The sequence below is a fragment of the Cornus florida genome, unplaced genomic scaffold, assembly GCF_030987335.1.
Source record: "Cornus florida cultivar Cherokee Brave unplaced genomic scaffold, ASM3098733v1 CherokeeBrave_3.0.0_Hap2_Chr07, whole genome shotgun sequence".
NCBI classification, from domain to species: domain Eukaryota; kingdom Viridiplantae; phylum Streptophyta; class Magnoliopsida; order Cornales; family Cornaceae; genus Cornus; species Cornus florida.
Genome location: NW_026775577.1, coordinates 43,008,205 through 43,031,874, shown reverse-complemented (window position 1 = coordinate 43,031,874; position 23,670 = coordinate 43,008,205). Strand labels below are relative to the sequence as shown.

General features: G+C 34.6%; 1 pseudogene; it reads right to left on the bottom strand.

Moving 5' to 3' along the window:
• Positions 1-9,933: 9,933 nt before the first annotated feature.
• On the bottom strand, positions 9,934-10,032 carry LOC132267762 (small nucleolar RNA R71; annotated as a pseudogene).
• Positions 10,033-23,670: the final 13,638 nt, after the last annotated feature.

Here is a 23,670-nt window from a genome sequence, read left to right as displayed (position 1 = left end):
TAGTGAAAAAGGGTTGTTATCCACCTTTATCAAGAATAAAAGTTTTCAATGCACTACTAGCCCAATTGGGATATAACCAATTCAATAATCAATAAAGCATGTACCACACAAATGAATACTAGTGTGTGCTTGTGCTAGTGTAGAATCCTAGAATGAATCTCAAAACAATCACAAAATCAAGATGATGTGCACTACAAAGGCAAGCAAGATATCAATCTTTCGAACAATTTACTCATAAATGGCATCCACAAGGCATACAAGGAGTATTGGACTCTCAAGTCAAGCAATTATTAAATTTTAAGCAATATAGTCCTCAAAAGATCAAAATCATAGCTAGATATGGACCAATCATAGAAATATCCCTCAAATACACAAGTCATGCTCAAAATTTTGAATTTAAAACTAACACTGTAAAGCAGCATTCCCCCCAAACTTAAATGGCATAATATCCTCAATGTGCAAGAAAACAAGGGAAAGAGTATACCAGTGCAACTAAGGCATAGAATGATCGGGACTGAAGTATCCAAAGTGGGTGGCATGGCCCCCAAACTTGGGATGAACTGTGGTCCTGAAAATTGGCACTTAGATAAACTCATCAGATAACAAAATGGGATAATTAGTGCACAGTGGACATGCAAGTGTAAATGGGATATATCAATAAAAGCATACGACATCCATCATAGATAAAAACAACAATAAGGAGCAATACATCCAATGTCAAAGCCGACAAACTCGGCTATAAAAATAATAGTATCATAAGTGTAGCAGACACATAGCATAGATAGAAAGCATGAAAAGATAAAGAGATTGGGAGTCTCAGGCAGAGGGAACTCCGCGGATCTCCCTGGCTAAGTCATCAATGGCAATCAAGATCTCCGTACGGAGGCGAGCAATGTCAGCTCGAATAGCAGCCATCATATTCAGATGAAGGGTAGCAATGTCAGCTCTAAGGGCAACCAGCATATCCTCCAAACTCTAAAGGTGCTCCTCTAAGCGACATATCTGATCATGAGCCTCAGGTGTGGCTGAAGTAGAAGAACTGTCATTCATAATCATGGTCTGCAAAAAGGAAATCTTGTAATGGGATTTAGTGCTAGAATAATGAATTGAAGGCACAATAGAAACATGCTTGTCAAATAAGATATACCAAACATATATGACATGAATCTATGCAAGTGATAGGATGTGAAGCATGCTAAGCAATATAAGTATTTAATGCATCCAATGTGGAATATCACAGGCATTGAGCATATATAAGATAGCAAGAACACAAGATATGAAGAATGAAGTGTGTGTGTGTGAGATCTATGAAATTCGATCGATCAGAAAAAGAAGTGAGATCGATCGTAAAAGTTCGATCGATCGAAAATAAGTGAGATCGATCATAAAAGTTCGATCGATCTGAGACAGAAGTTCAATCAATCTAACTGTGTTCGGTGAAAAATGAGAAGTCATAAATCTGTGACTGTGGGAGCACGGGACCCACACGAACATGTTTGTGAGCCCATCAACGATCGCCACCATATCATTTTCATATTATCTCTTGGAGAGGAAGCTTAGAGGAGGAGGAGGCTAGAGACACCATTGGAGTTCTTCATTAACAAGGAGCAGATTTCAACCATGGAGTTAGCCCTTGAGGGTTGGAGCAATATCACATTGAGTGGCTAGACATCCTCTTAGGAGGACAATCTATGCTTGTTGTTTGATGATCTAAGCTTTTGAATACAAGAAGCATATGTCTCTAACCATGTGTTGTATATGGATTGTGAGCTTAATGAAAGGATTAATGACTTATTTTGATCTATTGTGCCTCTCACATGTTGTTTAGACAATATATACTTCATTGCTTAGATATATTGTGCCTTTCACATGATGTTTAGACAATACATGCTTAACTAGTCATCCTTACTTGTTAAATCAACCGAACATATACACACACCAATATTGCAACACACCATTTGCCCTCATTAGTCACTTGACAATGATATAGAAATGCATTGCTTGGTGGTGATCTCTAAACCCCAAGATCTCTCTCTCTCTTACTTACTCTTAATTGCATTCTTTTGTTATCACTTAGTTCAATTTAGTTGTTCTTTAATCAACCAACCAATCATTTGTTTGATCACTCGACCTACTAACCCTAAAAGCGATTCCACGACCTTGTTCGATCCTCACAATCCCTTAGGACGATCCCTACTCACCCTTGCTATATTTTTAGTGAAGGTAGTAGTAGCTTTTATAAATGTAAAACTCTTGGCCCTGGCCTTAGAATCCACACATTGTCAAGCTTAACTGTGGTATAGGACGACAATGTGAAACCGCCGGTCAGTTTTTGGCGCCGTTGCCGGGGATTTACGATTTTGTTGGAATTAAACTAGACAATAGTGTTCATTCGATTGCTTCTATTTTTATTTTATTTTCCATTGTATATTCTTTTCTCTTGTTCTCATTATTATTTGTTCAATTAGGTACTTAACTACAAGGAAGGCAAACTTTGGAACTTGAAGCAATCATTGGAGCTTAAAGCTAACATTAAAATTTGAAGTTGCTTAAGGACCGTTGTAAGTAATTCTTGGAACTTTTGTATTTTAATTGTTTCACTTCTTTGCATGCTTGTGATAGCCCTTGTTGAGGCTTATTATATTGCTTTATCTTTGTCCAAGCATAGGCCCTTGTTGAGGCCATTATTTGTTGCATTTGGGTTTTAATTGTGAATGGAGGAATTGTTTGATCCAAGTTTGGGGGAAAATTATATCCCTTCACCTTATACTCCTCCATCATATTTCAATCCTTATGAGATTAAGTCCAATTCATTTCATGCATCATCTTATTATGGACTTGATCACTCATTTAATCCTTCTTATGAGTATTACCCTCCCCCACTATTTTATGAAGAACCAAATCCACCACCTTCGAGGTACTCACCCGGATTTGAAGAAAAAGTATTAGCTTTACTTGATGTGCATATTTCACAAACTCCACTTATTAATTCTCATTCTCAAACTTTAGCCAAGCTTGAAGCTCAAGTTGAGCAAATTGCAAGTACTCTTTCTCATCAAGAGGAGGAGGAAGAGGCAAATGAAAAAATGGCAAGAACTTTAATATATATAGATGAGGATGATGAGAGGGAAGAGGAGGATAAGATAAGTGAGCTAATGCCGAGCACTCTATCTTGTATAGAGGAGGAAGTGGCAAATGAGTTAGTGGTTAATCTAATAGAGCATAACATGATTAATGAGGACTTTCCTTATTTTGATTATGATTTCATCTCGGACATTGCTACTTTAGAGAGTGAGGAAATGTTGACCACACTTGAGGTAGGAGAGAAGGAGGAGGAACTTGTAGAAGAGGGCATTCCTTCTATTATCTCCAAAGACCCTATTGAGACATGCCTTTTTGAAATATATAAAAATTATGGTTTTGACTTTGGAAGCTCCAAAAATGAAGTGAACTCTCTAATGGACTCCTTAGCTAACTTGGAAGGTGAGGAAATAGTTATTTTTTAGGAAGAGAAAAAGGATAAAGAGAAGGTGTTTCTTGATATTCCAAACGAGTCTTTGAAAGACATTGACTTGCCAATTCACATAGGAAGTGATTCTTTGAATACACTTCAAGAGCATAAAAATGAGGCAAGGCAAACCATGATTGATTTTGTTTTAAAGACCGTGGATGAAAGGAACAATATCATCTCTTTCATTTCTTTTCAAGTCATTCTTTTGGAGGATGATTTCATTGTTGTAAGTGGGACATTAAATGAGAAAAGTGAAATGAAGATCAATAAGAATGTTTCATATCTGATTTTTTATTCTTTTGATTAGTGAGTTGGCCCAACGTCTTGCTAGAGATGTTAAACACTAGCATTCGTAGAGTTTTCAACTCTATTCCTCTCCCATTTCTTTTTATTATTTATTTTTATTTTTCATTTTTGTGTACATTCTTCTATCATTTTTCAATCTCTATTTTTGTTATCATCATTGGGTCTTAGCATAGGGTTTTCTGCACTTTCATGTTGAAAATTGAGCATTTTGCATAAGTTTGATCGATCTCAAATGAGAGTTCGATCGATCGAACTTCATTCTTGCAGCAAACCTGTATCTAAATCACTCTCTGTCTCATCGATCCAAGAAAATCTTCAGATCTCAGTTCTCAGTTAGATCGATCAAAAGACCTTTGATCGATCCAAACATCAAGTTTGATCGATCTGTAGTTTCAACACTTACAAAAATTTTAAGCCTGTATCAACCTGCATATTTCAACTCTCTGTCAGATCGATCGAAAACATTCCTAGTTCAATCTAAAGTAATTCGATCTATCCAACTTCATTATTGGATCGATCTTGAGATTCCATACTTAGAAAAAATTTCAAAGCACTGCAAATTTCATACTCTCTATCCCATCGTGCGAGCATAGATCGATCATAGCTTTACCCCTTTGACTTTTTGACTTTTCCCTTTTTCTATTTTTATTTTATTTTATTTTTCATCTTCTTTGACTTTTGTTATTTATTTTATTTTATTTACTCTCTTTTCTCTTCTAAAAAAAAAAAAAAAAAGTTTTAAAATTTGTTAAAAATACAAAAATATTTTGTTTATTTTATTTTATTTTCGAAAATTCCAAAATGATTTTTTTTTTAATTTTATTTTCATTTTTTCTTTCAAGATTTATTTTTATTTCAAACTTTTTTATAAAAAAAAAAATCCCAAAAACATTTTTCTTTTATTTTATTTATTTCCTTTTATCTTATTTCCACAAAAAAAAAAAATATTTTGTTTATTTTATTTTATTTTCGAAAATTCCAAAATGATTTTTTTTTTTAATTTTATTTTCATTTTTTCTTTCAAGATTTATTTTTATTTCAAACTTTTTTATAAAAAAAAAAATCCCAAAAACATTTTTCTTTTATTTTATTTTATTTCCTTTTATCTTATTTCCACAAAAAAAAAAAAAAAAAAATCCAAAAATATTTTGTTTAATTTTAATTTTTAATTTTTCTTAATTTTTAATTTTTAATTTCGAAAAAAAAAAATTATTAGTCTTTGCATCCCTTATTTCCTTGCATGTTTATTTGTTTTATTTTTGTCTGTGTGTACATACTTGTTATGTCATATTAAAAAAAAAAAAAAAATGAAAAGAAAAGGTAAGTAAGAAAATTTTGAATATACTTACATTGTACATATTGTTTTTCATTTCTTACATTGCATATATTCTTTCATTATATTTTACCTTCTTTATTTTTCTTTTTATATTTTGTTCATGCATTTTATTCTTTATTTTTCTTGCATTTTGTATATACTTGCTTTCATAAAAAAGAAAATATAAAAAATTTCACCATTGTGCCCTTATGTGTAGTCATGCATACCTTATGATTTATATTGAGTAGTCATGCATACCTTATGATTTATATTGGGCTTGATCTCATATCTCTCTTTCATTTTATGCTATATTGCCTTAGAATGTATGATTTAATTATTCTTATCCCATTTGATATTCGATGTGAGTTTGCTAGTGTGGTTATTTAAGTAGGTTGTTGATTCCAAGTTTGGGGAAGACATCTTTCATATTGGATCATTGCCGGGCTTCATGTTTTCACCACCGCGGTATACTCTTTCCATCTTTCCCATTGTTCTCATTGCATATTGAGGACAATGTGCGGTTTAAGTTTGGGGGTAAGGTGTCTTGTTGCATTCTACTTAAAGTTGAACTTTAAATGCATGATTGAGATTTGAGATCTATGTTAGTGATGATTTTGATCTTTTGAGGACTATATTGCTTAGAATTTAAAAATTGCATGACTTGAGAGTCTAATACTCCTTGTATGCCTTGTGGAAGCCATTTAGGAGTAAATTTTTCGAAAGATTGATATCTTGCTTGCACTTGTGGTCCACATCATCTTGATTTTGTGATTGTTTTGAGATTTACACTAGGATTCTACACTAGCACAGGCGCACACTAGCATTCATTTGTGGGGTACATGCTTTGTTGACTATTGAATTGGTTATATCCCAATTGGGCTAGTAGTGCATTGAAAGCTTTCATTCTTGATAAAGGTGGATAACAACCCCTATTCACTAAGCAGCCGGGATTCTAGCCTCATCAAGCACTGAACTTCTCGCGCCGAAAGGTGGAGGGCCCAAACTCTAGGTTAATAATTGAACTTGCTTAAAAAAATAAAAATAAAAATAAAAAAGAAAAAAGAAAAAAAAAAGTTGCAAAAGTAATAAAAAAATGAGGGCTTCTCCCAAAAGGTGAGAAGTGGGAAATGATTAGATGGAGGTTGTCTTGATTTGTAGCCTAGTTAATTTGAGCTTGTAAGTCCGTAGGGGTGTTTGAACGCCTAATGCCCTAAAGCCGTCTGGTTTGGGAGTCATTGACCTAACGCTCGACCTCATGAATCGCTAAAAAGCTTAAGAGATCAACATATTGCATTATGCTTCCATCTTTGATCCTTTAAAAAAAAAAAAAAATTCGAATAAAAAGAATAAGCGCACCTAGATGAATGAAGCTTTAATAAAAGGTCCACTTTTTATCTTGATGATCGGTACTAGATTTGTGTGCTAGTTTGAGGGTAAGGATGTCATTAATTCTTTAGTTGGCTTAGATAGCAACATATTTGATGCCGGTCCACTCAAAAGGATTCTAGAGTTGTTTTGTTTTGCATGATCATTTTCTTGATGTGTGGAAGACCACACTTGCTTGCTTGATGTTGAGATTTTGGGAGATTGCTTGGAAATGTTTGAAACATTGCATACTTAGGGTAGTTTTCTCCCAATGCTTGTTTGAATATTGGTGCCTCTTTTGAAAGAATGAGCTTAATGTTTGTGGGTATCATTTCTGGAAACCCTCACGAGACTTCACTCGTCCACTAGGGGTAACCTAGGGGTTTAAAAAGCTTGTTGCATGTGCTAAGTGCAATCATGTTCCCTACGAAAGTGTCGTTATCCATTTATTGCTTTCTAGTTATAGTTGTTTAGCTATTCATTTCATTTCTTTACTTCGTAGTTTAATGCTAGGGACTAGCAATATTTAAGTTTGGGGGTGTGATGACGCTGAAAAGTACACTTTTAAACCCCTTAAGCTTGAGTATTCTAGGACCTTTATCTATCTTATTTACCCGTTTTAATACTTATTTGTGTTTTTGTCTATTTCAGGTCAATAATGTTAAAATGGGCTAAAAATGGTTTCTTAAGGCCTTTTTGGAGTCAAACTAAGTCTTAGTGATAATTCGAAGCAAAAAGAGGATGATTTGGAGCAAAAAGAGGCTGATACTGAAACTCTGCCAAGCTGGATCCATCCAACTCTCAAGTTAGATCCATCCAACTTTTTGAGAAAAGTTGGATCGATCAAACTTTTGCTGGCAGCGAGCTGTCTTATTCCATGCGCCCAAAAGTCCACCTATCACATAGTACGGGATTAGATATTTTTGGGCCTATATTCCTAACTTAATGACTAAGAAAAGGACCTTCTATATAATGGGTAGTGACCCATTTGAAAATGAGCTTTTTATCTTTTTATTTTTACATTGTAATTTTTATTTCTCTCTCCAAAAAAGTTAGAGATTAGGGTTAGAAGAAAAGAGGGAACTGGAGGCACATCTCAAGATCCATCTCTAGAACACTCTCTCTCTCCGTCTCTAGAGCTTCAAAGAAGAAGAAGAAGAAGAGGAAGAAGAAGATGGAGCCATGTTTGGAGCTTGATTCCATGACCACATCTACCTCCTCCATGATTGGCTAGATTTACACGTAGGGCTTGGATGAGCCCTAAATCTTGTGTAATCTAAACCCTTATATTTCTATTTTTGGGGATTTATATATATTGTTGTGATTAGTGTTCTAGTCTTGTGAATTTAATGAATCTTGGTATATTTCTATGATTTCTATGGTTTAATTCTTCCTATTAATTCTCTAGTTTATTTACATGTCTATGTGTGATTAAATTGGAAATTATTTCTCACATGATTCATATGTTTTAATTCTTCTATTGATTCTCTTTGTAATTACATGTTGTCTTATGTGTGATTAGTTGGGAATTGATCTCTACACTAGATTCTCTATGTTGGTTGCATGTCTATGCATGATTAATTAAGGATTTAGTGATGGCTAAGCATGGGTTTTCATTGAATGGGTTTGTCAATTAATTTGATGGTTTATACTTATGCTTGTAGGTAGGTAGACAATCTATGCTGGCTTAGATATTCCATGGCTTATTATTGCAAATTCCATGACTCTCTAGATTGATGTGTGCTACAATTGTTGCTACTTAGATGGGTCATGCTTAAAATTGATGGGTTGTGCTACACTTAGTTTAGGTAAACAATTCATACATAAATTAGAAGGTTCATGCTTAATATTGCAATTGGTAGTCACATTTTGTTCACAACAATGTATTCCCCATTAATGGAAAGCAAGTGGTTAATTACACGAGCTTAGTGGTGATTCCAACACCCTAAGTCCTCTCTTCATATCTCTTAAATCCCTATCTCAACTTAGTTTTTTTTAATTGCATTTTAATTCATTGCATCTTAGTGTAGTCAAACAACCAACCCTCCTTTGCAATCTTTTGATATGCTAAAGTCGAAGTTAAATTCCAACACGTATAATCCCTTGGGACAATCCCTACTCACTCTTGCTACGTTAGTAGTAGTGGTGGTAGTGGTTTTTATAAATTTAAACTTGACCAAAAAGGCTTTTCTTGAACTCCACATTCACTACATCAATTTTGGCGTGTAGGAACGGCCTCTTCGTCAAATTTTGGCGCCGTTGCCGGGATTTGGCAACGTCGGATTTGTGGAATCAATTAGGATTAGTACTCTTTTGATCGTGTCTTTACTTTATTTTCTATTTTTCTTTTTCGTTATTTATTGTGTTGTTCTTACTTAATTAGGTGTATTGTTGGAGAGGAAGCAAGCAAAGGAGCCATCAAGCATTCAAGCAAGCAAAGAAAAAAGCTAAAAATTCTAAAAATTTGCTAAGCTAAGCTTTAAATTTGGAGTTGAAGTGCTAAAAGACCTTTGTTAGACTTTCTTTACTCAATCCCTTAGTTAAATCGTCGGCCCGCGTGAAGGCTTATTTTTAATTGTTCTTGCATCATTGTTGTTAAAGCATGGGAGTATGAATTAAGTGTTTGTGGAAAAAGTCTAATTGCATTGTTGTGAAGGCATAGTGTTTGTTATTCTTTATATTTGTTGTGTTTTGCATTGTGCATGCATGGACGTTGTTCTTTGAGACCAACTCTTTTCCATCTTGATTTGCATCTTGAATCCATCGTTAGAAATCCTAGGGGAAGAGGAATTTCAAATAGAGCCAATCTATCAATGGATGAACATAATAATGATCATGTTGAGGACCTTGGTCATATAGACCAACAAGGTATCCTTCATCCCAATGTGCACAATGAGAACATACAAGTACCATTAGGCATACCTAGGCCATTCATTCACCAACCACTATAACAATAAGGCCAAGTTCCACATGGAATGCCAAGGCCAATGTATGCTCCACAACCTCCCATCATCAATCAAGGAATTCAAAACCAAGGTGTTCATCTTACACCTCAAGTAGCTAATCCACCTCTTGTTTTAAGAGACCATTATATGCCTAATGAGTATAATGCACCTACATGCATCCAATTACCTCCATTTAGAGCACATCATTATGAAATTAAGCCACAAATCATTCAAATGCTTCCTAACTATCATGGACTTCCAAGTGAAGAACCTTACAAGCATTTGGATGAGTTTCTTGAAGTATGTTCCACCGTAAAATATACGGACATGCCAGAAAAGGTTTTAAGACTAAAACTTTTTCCATTCACCTTAAAAGACAAGGCAAAGTATTGGTTTAACAATCTTAGGCCTTTTTTAATCACTTCTTGGGTAGAAATGCAACAAGAGTTCTTGAAGAAGTACTATCCGGTTTCTAAGACCAATGCCATGAGAACCTCAATTCGAGAATTTTCACATGGGAATGGAGAAACATTTCATGAGGCATGGGAACGCTTTAATGAATTACTTAGGAAGTGTCCACATCATGGCATGCCTAAATGGCAATTAGTTCAATATTTCTTTGAGAGTTTATCGGACAACTATAAGGGTATGGTTGATGCTTCCATGGGTGGCTAATACATTGACAGGCATGAGGATGACGTGTGGCATCTTTATGAGAGCATGAGTGAAAATTCTTTCCATAGAATACTATCATCCAAGAATGGTAGAAATTCACAAGGTAGGAAGAGTGTTGGCTTACATCAAGTCGACCATTCAAATGAAATAGCCGCCGAAATGAAGTCTTTATCTCAAAGGTTTGATCAATTTTTGATTTACCAAACCTTGGCGAACCAAGTATCTTCCTTCCCTAACCATTCTCAACGTGCATCAAATGAAACATGTATGACTTGTTATAGTGCTCTTCATTCTACTTCTCATTGTCCTCACGGACAAGTCCAAAATGAACCCAATGAACAAGTCAATGCAACTTTTGTGAACCAAGGGAACAATCCTTATGGTTCTCACTATAATCTAAGTTAAAGGAATCATCTGAATTTCTCTTGGAAAAACCAAGGAGAGGGTTCAAACCCTTCCCAAGGCGGTTTTCAAGGGAAGTATATTCCACCTTCACTTCAAAACCAAGGTGTTGCCCAAGAATTGACTCTAGAGGGGGGGTGAATAGAGTCAATGCCAAACAATGGACAAATTTCGCAATATATAGAAATACAATTTCTATTCAACAATTTAAGTAATTATGCAATAATCAAGATATGAGATCAAGATATGGAATAAGCAATTAAAGCATAATTATAAAAGAGAAAAGGGAAGAGAAATTACAAACTACAACACGGCGATTTTTGCGAGGTTCGGAAACTCCTACTCCTCGGCTCAAGATCCCTCTTGAGACTTCCCAATCCAATATAGCTTCTCCTTGCGGGTGGAGAGCAAACCTTTACATGAAGCAAGACCTTGCTTCTTTTCCTTGCTAGGAGAACACCCTTCTCCTAGGCTTCTTTTGGGTCACACCAACCCTTACAAGTTTGTAGAAAAGATTGTAATTGAAATACAAGATTGAATCTCTCTCAAGATAGATATACAAGTGCAAGCTCACAAGAAATATCTCTCAAAGATTGATGTACAAACTTTAGCTCTCAACTAGAGTATATATGAATATAAGTGAAGCTCAAACTCTATAAATGATATGAATGAGAGAAGATGATATAAGTGAAGAATGTAAGCTTTTATAATCTCTCAAGTAAAAAATAGAGCAAAAACTCTATGAAGATTAAAGCAAGAGCAAAAGCCCTTTTAATCTTTGCTAGAATCTCTCAAGATAGAATAAGAGTGAATGAGAGAGATGAGAAGATGAGAGAACAAAAGCTCTCTTGAAATGTAATATTATGTCTCTCAAAATGGTGGTCTATCTGCTTCAGCAAAATGAGCCTTCCTTATATAGACAGCCGTAGCTTAATATGTCTGTTAGAAGTAGTTGGAAGACTTAAATGCAGAAAAGTGCCGTTGTAGATTCAAATAACTTAGAAGAGCCGGCTCTACAAAAAATTGGAGGAGGCTCCAATAAATGGGAGGCGGCTCCAATAACTGGGAGGCGGCTCCAATTCACAAAATGCATTCTATGACACACAATTTGGCTACTAGAGTGCAAAGAGGCGGCTCCAATAAAAATGGGAGGCGGCTCCAATTGATAAAATGTGCTTGCTTTAGTTTTTATGGAGGCAACACCTTGTTTTGGATTTTGACAGAAAATGGCATGACTTCAAATGGACATAACTTAGTCCATGAAACTCCAAATGAGGTGAAATTTAAGTCTAAATTTATTGCCTTGAAGTCAGCTTTCTAAATCCACTGCCCTTGCTCAAAAATTCCAAACACAGAAGAAGTTATGGCTATTTAAGTGCAACCTGGTTAGAATTTTCGCAGAGCAGAATCATGTATTTTGTGAAGCTCATATCTCAGTCATTTTTAATCCAATTTAGGTGAAATTTGAGTCTAAACTTAAGGGCTCGAAGTCAGATTTCTAATTCCACTGGCCTTATGTAAAAATTCCAACTACACAAATAGTTATAGCATTTTGAGTGCAAGCTGGTCTGGAAATTTTCTAGGCTGAAAATTGCTTCTTTTGAGATATTCATTTTTCTAGCACCTAGGACTTTGATGAATGATTCAATTTAGTTCAAGGCCTATTTCTAGGAGTCTAGGGACATATGAAGATGTTAAATTTCAAGTGCATTGTGTCCTAGAGTCATTTACCAAATTATGGCAATAAAGGCTTTAAAGATGAAATATAAAATTCAATGCCTTTTCCTTTTCTTTCTAGACACCAAAGTAAATCTTATGATTAATGTGCATGGTCCTAGCATTTCTAGCTTAGGTTGTGAGTTCTTTCAAAGCTTATACAAGCTTGAACTGACCCTTTCTTAGCAAAGACTTCATATGACAATATCTATGAATGAAGTGCAAAGTCTATTACTAAGGATATAGGAATATGTGAATGATGATAATATGCATGATCCTATAGATATGAGCTTCAAATGGATTCATAAATACTTTGACATTGAATCCAAAACAGTCACCATCCTATCTACCCCTTTTCTTCATGCATTGTCCATGATCGTTTAGGCTTGAGGTAGTATTGCTTTCTTTCTTCCTTTGAGTTGCTTTCTTGCTCATTGAAGTCCAAGCTACCTTTGGACATTGCATTTTGTTCCTTGCAACTTCATGTCTTCATTGTATCCATTTCTTTCCTTTATGTGATCTTGAGTAATGGAATACTTTGAATGATCTTTGGTGCTTCATTGAGGTCATTCTTTGAATGTGAATAATCTATATAACACTCAATGTAAACATTAGTCCTTAAACACCATTAATGGTTTGTTATCATCAAAACACCTAGATTGTCATTGGATGAAATCCTTAAGGTCAACAATCTCCCCCTTTTTGATGATGACAAAACATTGATGTGTTCATAAGCAAATGGAGTAGCATTTGAAAAATGCTCCCCCTATCAAAGTGCATTCATTGAACATGGCATGCTTGATATATCACTATAAAATGGCATGCTTGATATATCATTATAAAATGGCATGCTTGATATATCATTATAAAATGGCATGCTTGATATATCATAAATCATTTTAGATCATTTAACACATCACATTTCTCTCCCCCTTTGGCATCTCAAAAAGGTGGGAGGTCAAAACATCTTCTTTTAGTATTGATCATTTAACATAGAGAATTGACATGGTAACGTAATGATAATCAAGAATTGGCAGTAGTAGTTGTTACTATAATATGTTTTAGGATGAAACATATAAACAATTATATCATAAGAGGCCAATTTCATTGACAACATGAGTTCGAATCATCATTTAAGGTTCATGTCATATACAAAAGTATACATAATCAAACATGAAACAAAAATGAAACATAAACTAGAATAAGCCTAAAGGCAAACAACCTTTTAGAGGCAAATTTTAGAACTCAAGACTACTTCTACCCTAATATATTTCTTCACATTTGATATCCTCAAGAAAAAGGGAAATATCATCAAAGTCATGAAAGTTCATAGGAATGAATCTAATGACCAAAAAGTCATTTTGTAGCATGCTTGTTAATTTCAAGATAAGTCAATGAAGCTTAGTAAAACATGCAATATTCATTCACAAGAGATTACTAATAATCTCCCCCTATCAATATGCTTCCATTTACATCATGTATTATTCAAAAATTATGCAACTAATTGAACAATGAAGCAATGTATTTCAAAATAAGTGCACAATAGCCTTTTCTTCTTCAAAACCCTCAACTTCACCTCTCAAGGGTAAGTTTGTAATTTAGCCTCTAGGACCACCCAAACACTGCTCCCCCAGTCTTCAATATGCCAAATACACTTGCTTATAAATTCAGAACAAATTATATAGCAAGGTATGATATATATTAAGCTCACAGCAGCACTATTAGAACCAAAAACTACAAATCTCAGTTTTATCAAGCACTGCCTTAGAAGACACAAACACTACAACAACCAAGGACTCCCTCAGCTTGAAAATAATGAATTAAAATTTTTCTATAGCTAAGACAAATTATATCAACAAGGGCTTAACACTGCAGCTAATAAAATAAAAAAATAATAACTCACAGCAGGTGCAATTTGCTACACCTGTAACTTTATGGTTTGAGGGGTAAAATAGTCAACTTCTCTTTTGTCAAAGGTTCCCTCAGCTTGACATAGATGAAATACACTTATAATGAAGCTTGGACATAATTTAGGATCAATGAATCAACAATTTATAGCACAAAAATGGCAGCAAACAACAGCTTGCAGCAGGTGAATTTGCTGCACCTGTTACCTTTAGGTTTTAGAGGGCAAATCTATAATTTCGTGGCTGGTCCTTCTTGAATTTAGCTCCCACAGCTGAATTTCATCATATAACACTTGCTTACATCATTGCCTCTCAGATTATAGTAAGGTTTCATCACTATAAAGCCTAAAATCAGCATATATACCAGATTTTTGCTACAGCACTGTTATAAGGGTATTTTTGGTTTTTCAACACTTCAAAATTTTGGATTATGGTTCTCTCAAGTGTATATTAACTATATATTCATGCTCAAATGAGTAGCACAATAATCACAGTAATATAATGCATTTTCAACATCCAAACCAGCCTTGCAAAACTACTACAAGCTAAAACATGTGTGGTTCAAGGTACAAAACTAGTGTAGGTCACTCCTTAGTTCAAAACTCAACATTCATAGCCTTAAAACAACATTTTAATCATGCTCAGATGTTTAAAAATCATAGCATAGCAAGATTATGACAATATATACTCAGCTCCAGAAACTTAAACCAAAAAATAACCAAAGCTTGAGGTTTGAGATATAGAAATTAATACCAGCTGCAATATGTAGTCCTAAACCCCTCCAACAGTTGTATATCACCAAGTTATGTGTGCTCAGACCTTGTTCAACCTTTAGAAGTGTCCATAGCAAAATTTGAATCACCTCAGCCTCTCTTTTCACAAGAAAATCAGCACCAATCAGCATTACTATTCATCTTCAAACTGTACACGCACGCTAGAGCTATACGCAGATCAAATTCATCTCTCTTGGCAGATTAAACACTCAGAAAAATATCTTTCTTTGGTCCCTCGAGTGTTCTTCATTTCAGCTCACTTTCAATTGAAATGCTCAAAACAAGATGAAGCCCCAAGTCAGTTTTGCTCTCTAAAATTTCAGGTGAGAACTCACATGATGAAGTGCCGAGAGTAATATAAAGAGATTTAGTTGATTGGAGCCGGCTCAAGGAAAATTGGAGCCGACTCTTAGTTTTTGGAGCCGGCTCTTTTGAGCTTTTGAGAGATCCCGAGACATAATGTTTGTATGCAGGTTTGGGGAGCCGGCTCATGAATTTTGTTGATCCGGCTCTAGAGATGCCGAGAGCATGAAATTTGTGATTTTCTTGGATGCAGGTTGGAGAGGCGGCTCTTGAATGAGTTGATCCGGCTCTTATTCTTTATAGAGGCGGCTCTTATTTAGATTAGAGTCGGCTCTGCTACAGCTACTTCACTGCATAACATTCTGCTCTGTGATCATACCAATTTCCCTTCTGAGTAAACAAAATCTATCCTCTTGGAGTGGTTTTGTGAAGATGTCACCCAATTGTTTTTCGTATTCACAACTATAAGATCAATGTTGCCCTTAGAAACATGATCCCTGAGAAAATGGTACCTAATTTCTATATGCTTTGACCTTAAATGCTGAATAAGATTTTTAGAAATGCATATTACACTTGAATTATCACATTTGTCATCTAAGCTAGAACAAAATGTTATTTGAATAATCTTATTCCCGAGACTAAATTGTCAAATAGATATATGAATTTTATTTTTATGATGCTTAAGGAGTTTTAATCCTTAGAAGAGTTCATGTTAACTCAACATGCTAATTTAAATCATTTTGCATGCTAGTGCATTTGTCAATTCCATATGTATGTATGCTTATGGCAAAATACAATCCAAAGAACGTATATGAAATGAGTAACAATTGAGTGGAAGGCATAATTTCATAAATGGATCATAACGTAATTCATGTGCATTATCCATGATCAAATTTAAGAATTGATATGAAGAATAAGATTCTTCTTAAGTAGGCAAAAATGAATTAAGTGCCCCATTTTTGAAATCCTTGAAGGATTCAACAATTAAAGAAGAGCTTTCCTTTCCAAAAATAAATTTCATTTTCAAAGAGTGTTAGCTCATGGGAAGGTAAGTTCCTTCTTAAGATTCACACTTTTTAAAGTGATTTTCTTTGAATTCAAGTGAAAATCTTCAAATGCAATTTCAAATAATGTAATACATGAACAATTATTTTACAATCAATGAGGGCATGTATAAAGACAAATTGCATAAATAATGAGTAATTGTACCAAGAAGATAAAAATTCTATAATGCACATCATCTTCAATGGTCTAGTATAATTCTCATTTCAAGGATTCTTCATATAGAATACATTTTCATTTTTGATGCTCATAGATGATTTCAACATATCATGGAAGTATATAGACAAGCAATTTTGAGTATGAAAATATCCTTTAGCATTTACCGATTACCTTGCCTTTGGAGTTCTTCCAAGGAGAGATGCTTCCTTCATAATCCTTTAATCAAGAAGATGAAATCAAGTAACCCTACAAGGAAAGGTTACATATTCTCCTTTTGGTACCTAAATCTTTTTGGGTCCATATAAGTTAGGCAATGGAACATAAGTTCCTTTTGGAACCCAAATCCTCTTAGTCTTTATCCTCTTTCTAAATGGACAATTTTGAATTATATGTCCAAAATAATTGCATGTAGGATATTGAAAAGAACTTTTGTCCAATGAATCATTTAAGAACTTTCTCTTTTTCAATAAATATGCATCTTTAATATGAGGATCATATACAATCTCATTTTTGTAAAAGACACTTCTTTGATTACTAGGCATAGTACTCAAGTGTTCCTTTTCTTTGGTACACTTTACTAAAATGTCATTTTGATTATCAATGATTTTCTTTAAAGACTCAATTTTAATTTGAATCTTTTCTAATTCTTGCACAAGATAATGATTTTCCTTTTTCAGAGAGTCATTTTCCATTTGAACTTTTTCATGTCTTTGAGAGAGATCAAGGTTTTCCTTTTTAAATGAAGCACATTTAACAAGCACCTTTTCTAGCACACTTTGTAACTCTTTAAATGCATCAAGTAATTCATTGTGTGCATCAACTAGTTCATTATAAAAGGCTTCTAAATCAAAAAATTTCTGATTAGAATCTACCTCATCTTCATTGGCCATGAGACAAAGTTTGTCCAACTCTTTGATGCCATTTGCTTCTCTGCTAGACGCTTGGAGAACTATACTCATCTTTTGAGTTGCTTCATTTTCTTCACTATAGGAAGAAGAGTAAGTTCTACTAAGAAAGTTCAAATGATTAGTAATGTTAGTAGAACTAGAATGCATCTCACTACTTGATTCATTTTCATTTATGATGGAAGACACGTCTTTTTCAATAAGCATAGGCATATATGATTCCTTACCACGAATTGATCCTCCATATGCTAATTCAAGTGAGTTCCAAATTTCTTTAGCCGTTTTACAAAAGATAATTTTGTTGAACTCATTTTTGCTTAATGCACAATAAAGATAACATGTGGCTAAAGCATTACATTGAACTAATCTATGATCATTTTCATCCCATTCACTTTTTGATTTAGGATTTTCATTCCCTTCAATAACTTTGGTTGGGATATGATTACCAATTTCAATAACTTTCCATAAATCAATATCCATACTTTTTAGAAAGGCTTTCATTCTAATTTTCCAATAGATATAATCATTTCCATCAAAACAATGAGGTTGATCATTGGATTGTCCTTTTAAGTGTGTGATACTACCATTGTTGGCCATGATTGTACTCTAAGACGATTAAGTCCTTTAATTAGAGTTAGGCTCTGATACCAATTGTTGCCCAAGAATTGACTCTAGAGGGGGGGTGAATAGAGTCAATGCCAAACAATAGACAAATTTCGCAATATATAGAAATACAATTTCTATTCAACAATTTAAGTAATTATGCAATAATCAAGATATGAGATCAAGATATGGAATAAGCAATTAAAGCATAATTATAAAAGAGAAAAGGGAAGAGAAATTGCAAACTACAACACGGCGATTTTTGCGAGGTTCGGAAACTCCTACTCCTCGGCTCAAGATCCCTCTTGAGACTTCCCAATCCAATATAGCTTCTCCTTGCGGGTGGAGAGCAAACCTTTACATGAAGCAAGACCTTGCTTTTTTTCCTTGCTAGGAGAACACCCTTCTCCTAGGCTTCTTTTGGGTCACACCAACCCTTACAAGTTTGTAGAAAAGATTGTAATTGAAATACAAGATTGAATCTCTCTCAAGATAGATATACAAGTGCAAACTCACAAGAAATATCTCTCAAAGATTGATGTACAAACTTTAGCTCTCAACTAGAGTATATATGAATATAAGTGAAGCTCAAACTCTATAAATGATATGAATGAGAGAAGATGATATAAGTGAAGAATGTAAGCTTTTATAATCTCTCAAGTAAAAAATAGAGCAAAAACTCTATGAAGATTAAAGCAAGAACAAAAGCCCTTTTAATCTTTGCTAGAATATCTCAAGATAGAATAAGAGTGAATGAGAGAGATGAGAAGATGAGAGAACAAAAGCTCTCTTGAAATGTAATATTATGTCTCTCAAAATGGTGGTCTATCTGCTTCAGCAAAATGAGCCTTCCTTATATAGACAGCCGTAGCTTAATATGTCTGTTAGAAGTAGTTGGAAGACTTAAATGCAGAAAAGTGCCGTTGTAGATTCAAATAACTTAGAAGAGCCGGCTCTACAAAAAATTGGAGGAGGCTCCAATAAATGGGAGGCGGCTCCAATAACTGGGAGGTGGCTCCAATTCACAAAATGCATTCTACGACACACAATTTGGCTACTAGAGTGCAAAGAGGCGGCTCCTATAATTGGGAGGCGGCTCCAATAAAAATGGGAGGTGGCTCCAATTAATAAAATGTGCTTGCTTTAGTTTTCATGGAGGCAACACCTTGTTTTGGATTTTGACAGAAAATGGCATGACTTCAAATGGACATAACTTAGTCCATGAAACTCCAAATGAGGTGAAATTTAAGTCTAAATTTATTGCCTTGAAGTAAGCTTTCTAAATACACTGGCCTTGCTCAAAAATTCCAAACACAGAAGAAGTTATGGCTATTTAAGTACAACCTGGTCAGAATTTTCGCATAGCAGAATCATGTATTTTGTGAAGCTCATATCTCAGTCATTTTTAATCCAATTTAGGTGAAATTTGAGTCTAAACTTAAGGGCTCGAAGTCAGCTTTCTAATTCCACTGGCCTTATGTAAAAATTCCAACTACACAAATAGTTATAGCATTTTGAGTGCAAGCTGGTCTGGAAATTTTCTAGGCTGAAAATTGCTTCTTTTGAGATATTCATTTTTCTAGCACCTAGGACTTTGATGAATGATTCAATTTAGTTCAAGGCCTGTTTCTAGGAGTCTAGGGACATATGAAGATGTTAAATTTCAAGTGCATTGTGTCCTAGAGTCATTTACCAAATTATGGCAATAAAGGCTTTAAAGATGAAATATAAAATTCAATGCCTTTTCCTTTTCTTTCTAGACACCAAAGTAAATCTTATGATTAATGTGCATGGTCCTAGCATTTCTAGCTTAGGTTGTGAGTTCTTTCAAAGCTTATACAAGCTTGAACTAACCCTTTTCTTAGCAAAGACTTCATATGACAATATCTATGAATGAAGTGCAAAGTCTATTACTAAGGATATAGGAATATGTGAATGATGATAATATGCATGATCCTATAGAGATGAGCTTCAAATGGATTCATAAATACTTTGACATTGAATCCAAAACACTCACCATCCTATCTACCCCTTTTCTTCATGCATTGTCCATGATCGTTTAGGCTTGAGGTAGTATTGCTTTCTTTCTTCCTTTGAGTTGCTTTCTTGCTCATTGAAGTCCAAGCTACCTTTGGACATTGCATTTTGTTCCTTGCAACTTCATGTCTTCATTGTATCCATTTCTTTCCTTTATGTGATCTTGAGTAATGGAATACTTTGAATGATCTTTGGTGCTTCATTGAGGTCATTCTTTGAATGTGAATAATCTATATAACACTCAATGTAAACATTAGTCCTTAAACACCATTAATGGTTTGTTATCATCAAAACACCTAGATTGTCATTGGATGAAATCCTTAAGGTCAACACAAGGGTCCCAAGGTTATAGACCTTATCAATCTCAAGGGAATCAATTTGCTAATTCTCATTTTCCTAACCAATCTTATTCCCAAGGAAATACTAGAAGTCGCGCCTTTGAAGAAAAAGTTTTGAATACTTTGGGCACTTTAGAGGCTAACACACAATTGCTTCATTCTCACTCTCAATCTATTACGAAGCTAGAAACTCAAGTAGGGCAAATAGCAAGCACTCTTAATGCAAGAGAGAAGGGAAAGATGCCTATTAATGCCCCACCTAAGCAACAATGTGTTGTGGAAACCCATTCCTTATCGGAAGGCCACACCATTGAACATGTTAATGCGGTGACTACCTTGCGGAGTGATAGGATTGTGGACAATCAAGTTGGAATGTCCAATGAAGAGAGTGAACCGGTGCAACCTCAAGTTGTCACCCATCCCGTTTCATATCCCATTCCTCCTTCATTGCATGTACATGATCTTGTGAATGACAAAGTCTTGAAAAATGTGTTTGAAAAAGAAGTTTTGAAAAAGAACTTTTTAAGAAAAGATGGATCGATCAAAAATCAAAGTTAGATCGATCCAACTTTCTGAAAAAGTTGGATCGATCGAAAATCAAAGTTGGATCGATCGAACTTTTGCTGGCAGTGAACTGTCTTATTCCGTGCGCGCCCAAAAGTCCACCTATCACATAGTACGGGTTTACATATTTTTGGGCCTATTCCTGACTTAATGACTAAGAAAATAACCTTCTATATAAAGGGAAGTGACCCATATGTAAAAGAGCTTTTTATCTTTTTATTTTTACATTGTAATTTTTATTTCTCTCTCTATCAAAGTTGGAGATTAGGGTTAGAAGAAAAGAGGGGAGTGAAGGCATATCTCAAGATCCATCTCTAGATCCACTCTCTCTCTCCATCTCTAGAGCTTCAAAGAAAAAGAAGAAGAAGAGGAAGAAGAAGATGGAGCCATATTTGGAGCTTGATTTCATGACCACATCTACCTCCTCCATGATTGGCTAGATCTACACTTAGGGCTTGGATGAGCCCTAAGTCTTGTGTAATCTAAACCCTTGTATTTCTATTTTTGGGGATTTATTTATATTATTATAATTAGTGTTCTAGCCTTGTGACTTTCATGAATCTTGGTATATTTCTATGATTTTTATGATTTAATTCTTCCTATTAATTCTCTAGTTTATTTACATGTCTATGTGTGATTAAATTAGGAATTATTTCTTACATAATTCATATGGATTAATTCTTTCTATTTATTCTCTATTTGATTACATGTTGTCTTATGTGTGATTATTTGGGAATTAATCTCCACACTAGTTTTTCTATATTAATTACATGTCTATGTGTGGTTGATTGAAAATCTAGTGATGGCTAAGCTTAGGTTTTCTTTGGATGGGTTTGTCAATTAATTTGATGATTTATACTTATGTTTGATTGGTTGTTCTACAATTTAATTCATGCTTGTAGATAGGTAGATAATCTATGCTTGCTTAGATATTCCATGGCTTATTATTGTAAATTCTATGATTCTGTAGATTGATGTGTGCTACAATTGTTGCTGCTTAGATGAGTCATGCTTAAAATTGATGGGTTGTGCTACACTTAGTTTAGGTAGACAATTCAAACATAAATTAGATGGTCCATGCTTTATATTGCAATTGGTAGTCGCATTTTGTTCACAACAATGAATTCCCTATTAATGGAAAGCAAATGGTTAATTACACAAGCTTAGTGGTGATTCCAACACCCTAAGTCTTCTCTTCATATCTCTTAAATCCCTATCTCTAATTAGTTTTATTTCACTTTCATTTTAATTAATTGTTTTCTAGTTTAATCAACCAATCTACATCTTTTGCAATATTGTGATACGCTAGAGTTGAAGTTAAATTCCAACACATATAATCCCTTGGGCCAATCCCTACTCATTCTTGCTACTTTAGTAGTAGTGTTGGTAGTGGTTTTTATAAATTTAAACTTGACCCAAAAGGTTTTTCTTGAACCGCACATTCACTACATCAATTTGGCGTATATTAAGCGGCTTCGTCAAATTTTGGCGCCGTTTCCGGGGACTTGAAAATGACCAAATAAAACAAAATATCATTGTCCAGTTTAATTTGGGGGTGAAATATGCAGGTTTTCCACTATTGCAACGGCGCCAAAAACTGACCGAGGGTATCACATTGTTGTCCTATACCACAGTCAAGCTTGTGAGTGTGTGGATTCTAGGGCGAGGGCCAAGAGTTTTACATTTATAAAAACCACTACAACCTTCACTAAAAATATAGCAAGGGTGAGTAGGGATCGTCCCAAGGGATTGTGAGGATCAAACAAGGTCGTGGAATCGCTATTAGGGCTAGTAGGTCGAGTGATCAAACAAATGGTTGGTTGGTTGATTAGAGAACAACTAAATTGAACTAAGTGATAACAAAAGAATGCAATTAAGAGTAAGTAAGAGAGAGAGAGATCTTGGGGTTTAGAGATCACCATCAAGCAATGCATTTTTATATCATTGTCAAGTGACTAATGAAGGCAAATGGTGTGTTGCAATATTGGTGTGTGTATGTGTGCGGTTGATTCAATAAGCAAGGATGACTAGTTAAGCATGTATTGTCTAAACATCATGTGAAAGGCACAATATATCTAAGCAATGAAGTATATATTGTCTAAACAACATGTGAGAGGCACAATAGATCAAAACAAGTCATTAATCATTTCATTACGCTCACAATCCAAATACAACACAAGGTTAGAGACATATGCTTCTTGTATTCAAAAGCTTGGATCATCAAACAACAAGCATAGATTATCCTCTCATTTAACACAATATAACAATGATACTACATCTACACTACTAGAACAATAATGTAGTGAATGTGCGGTTCAAGAAAAGCCTTTTAGGTCAAGTTTAAATTTACAAAAACCACTACAAATATTGCTACTAAAGTAGCAAGAGTGAATAGGGATCGTCACAAGGGATTATACGTATTGGAATTTAACTTCAACTCTAGCGTATCACAAGATTGTAAAAGATAGAGATTGGTTGATCACTCTAGAAATCAATTAATTAAAATGAAAGTGAAATAAAACAAATGAGAGATAGGGATTTAAGAGATATGAAGAGAGGACTTAGGGCGTTGGAATCGCCACTAAGCTCGTGTAATTAACCACTTGCTTTCCATTAATGGGGAATACATTGCTGTGAACAAAATGCGACTACCAATTGCAATATTAAGCATGGACCATCTAATTTATGTATGAATTGTCTACCTAAACTAAGTGTAGCACAACCCATCAATTTTAAGCATGACCCATCTAAGTAGCAACAATTGTAGCACACATCAATCTAGAG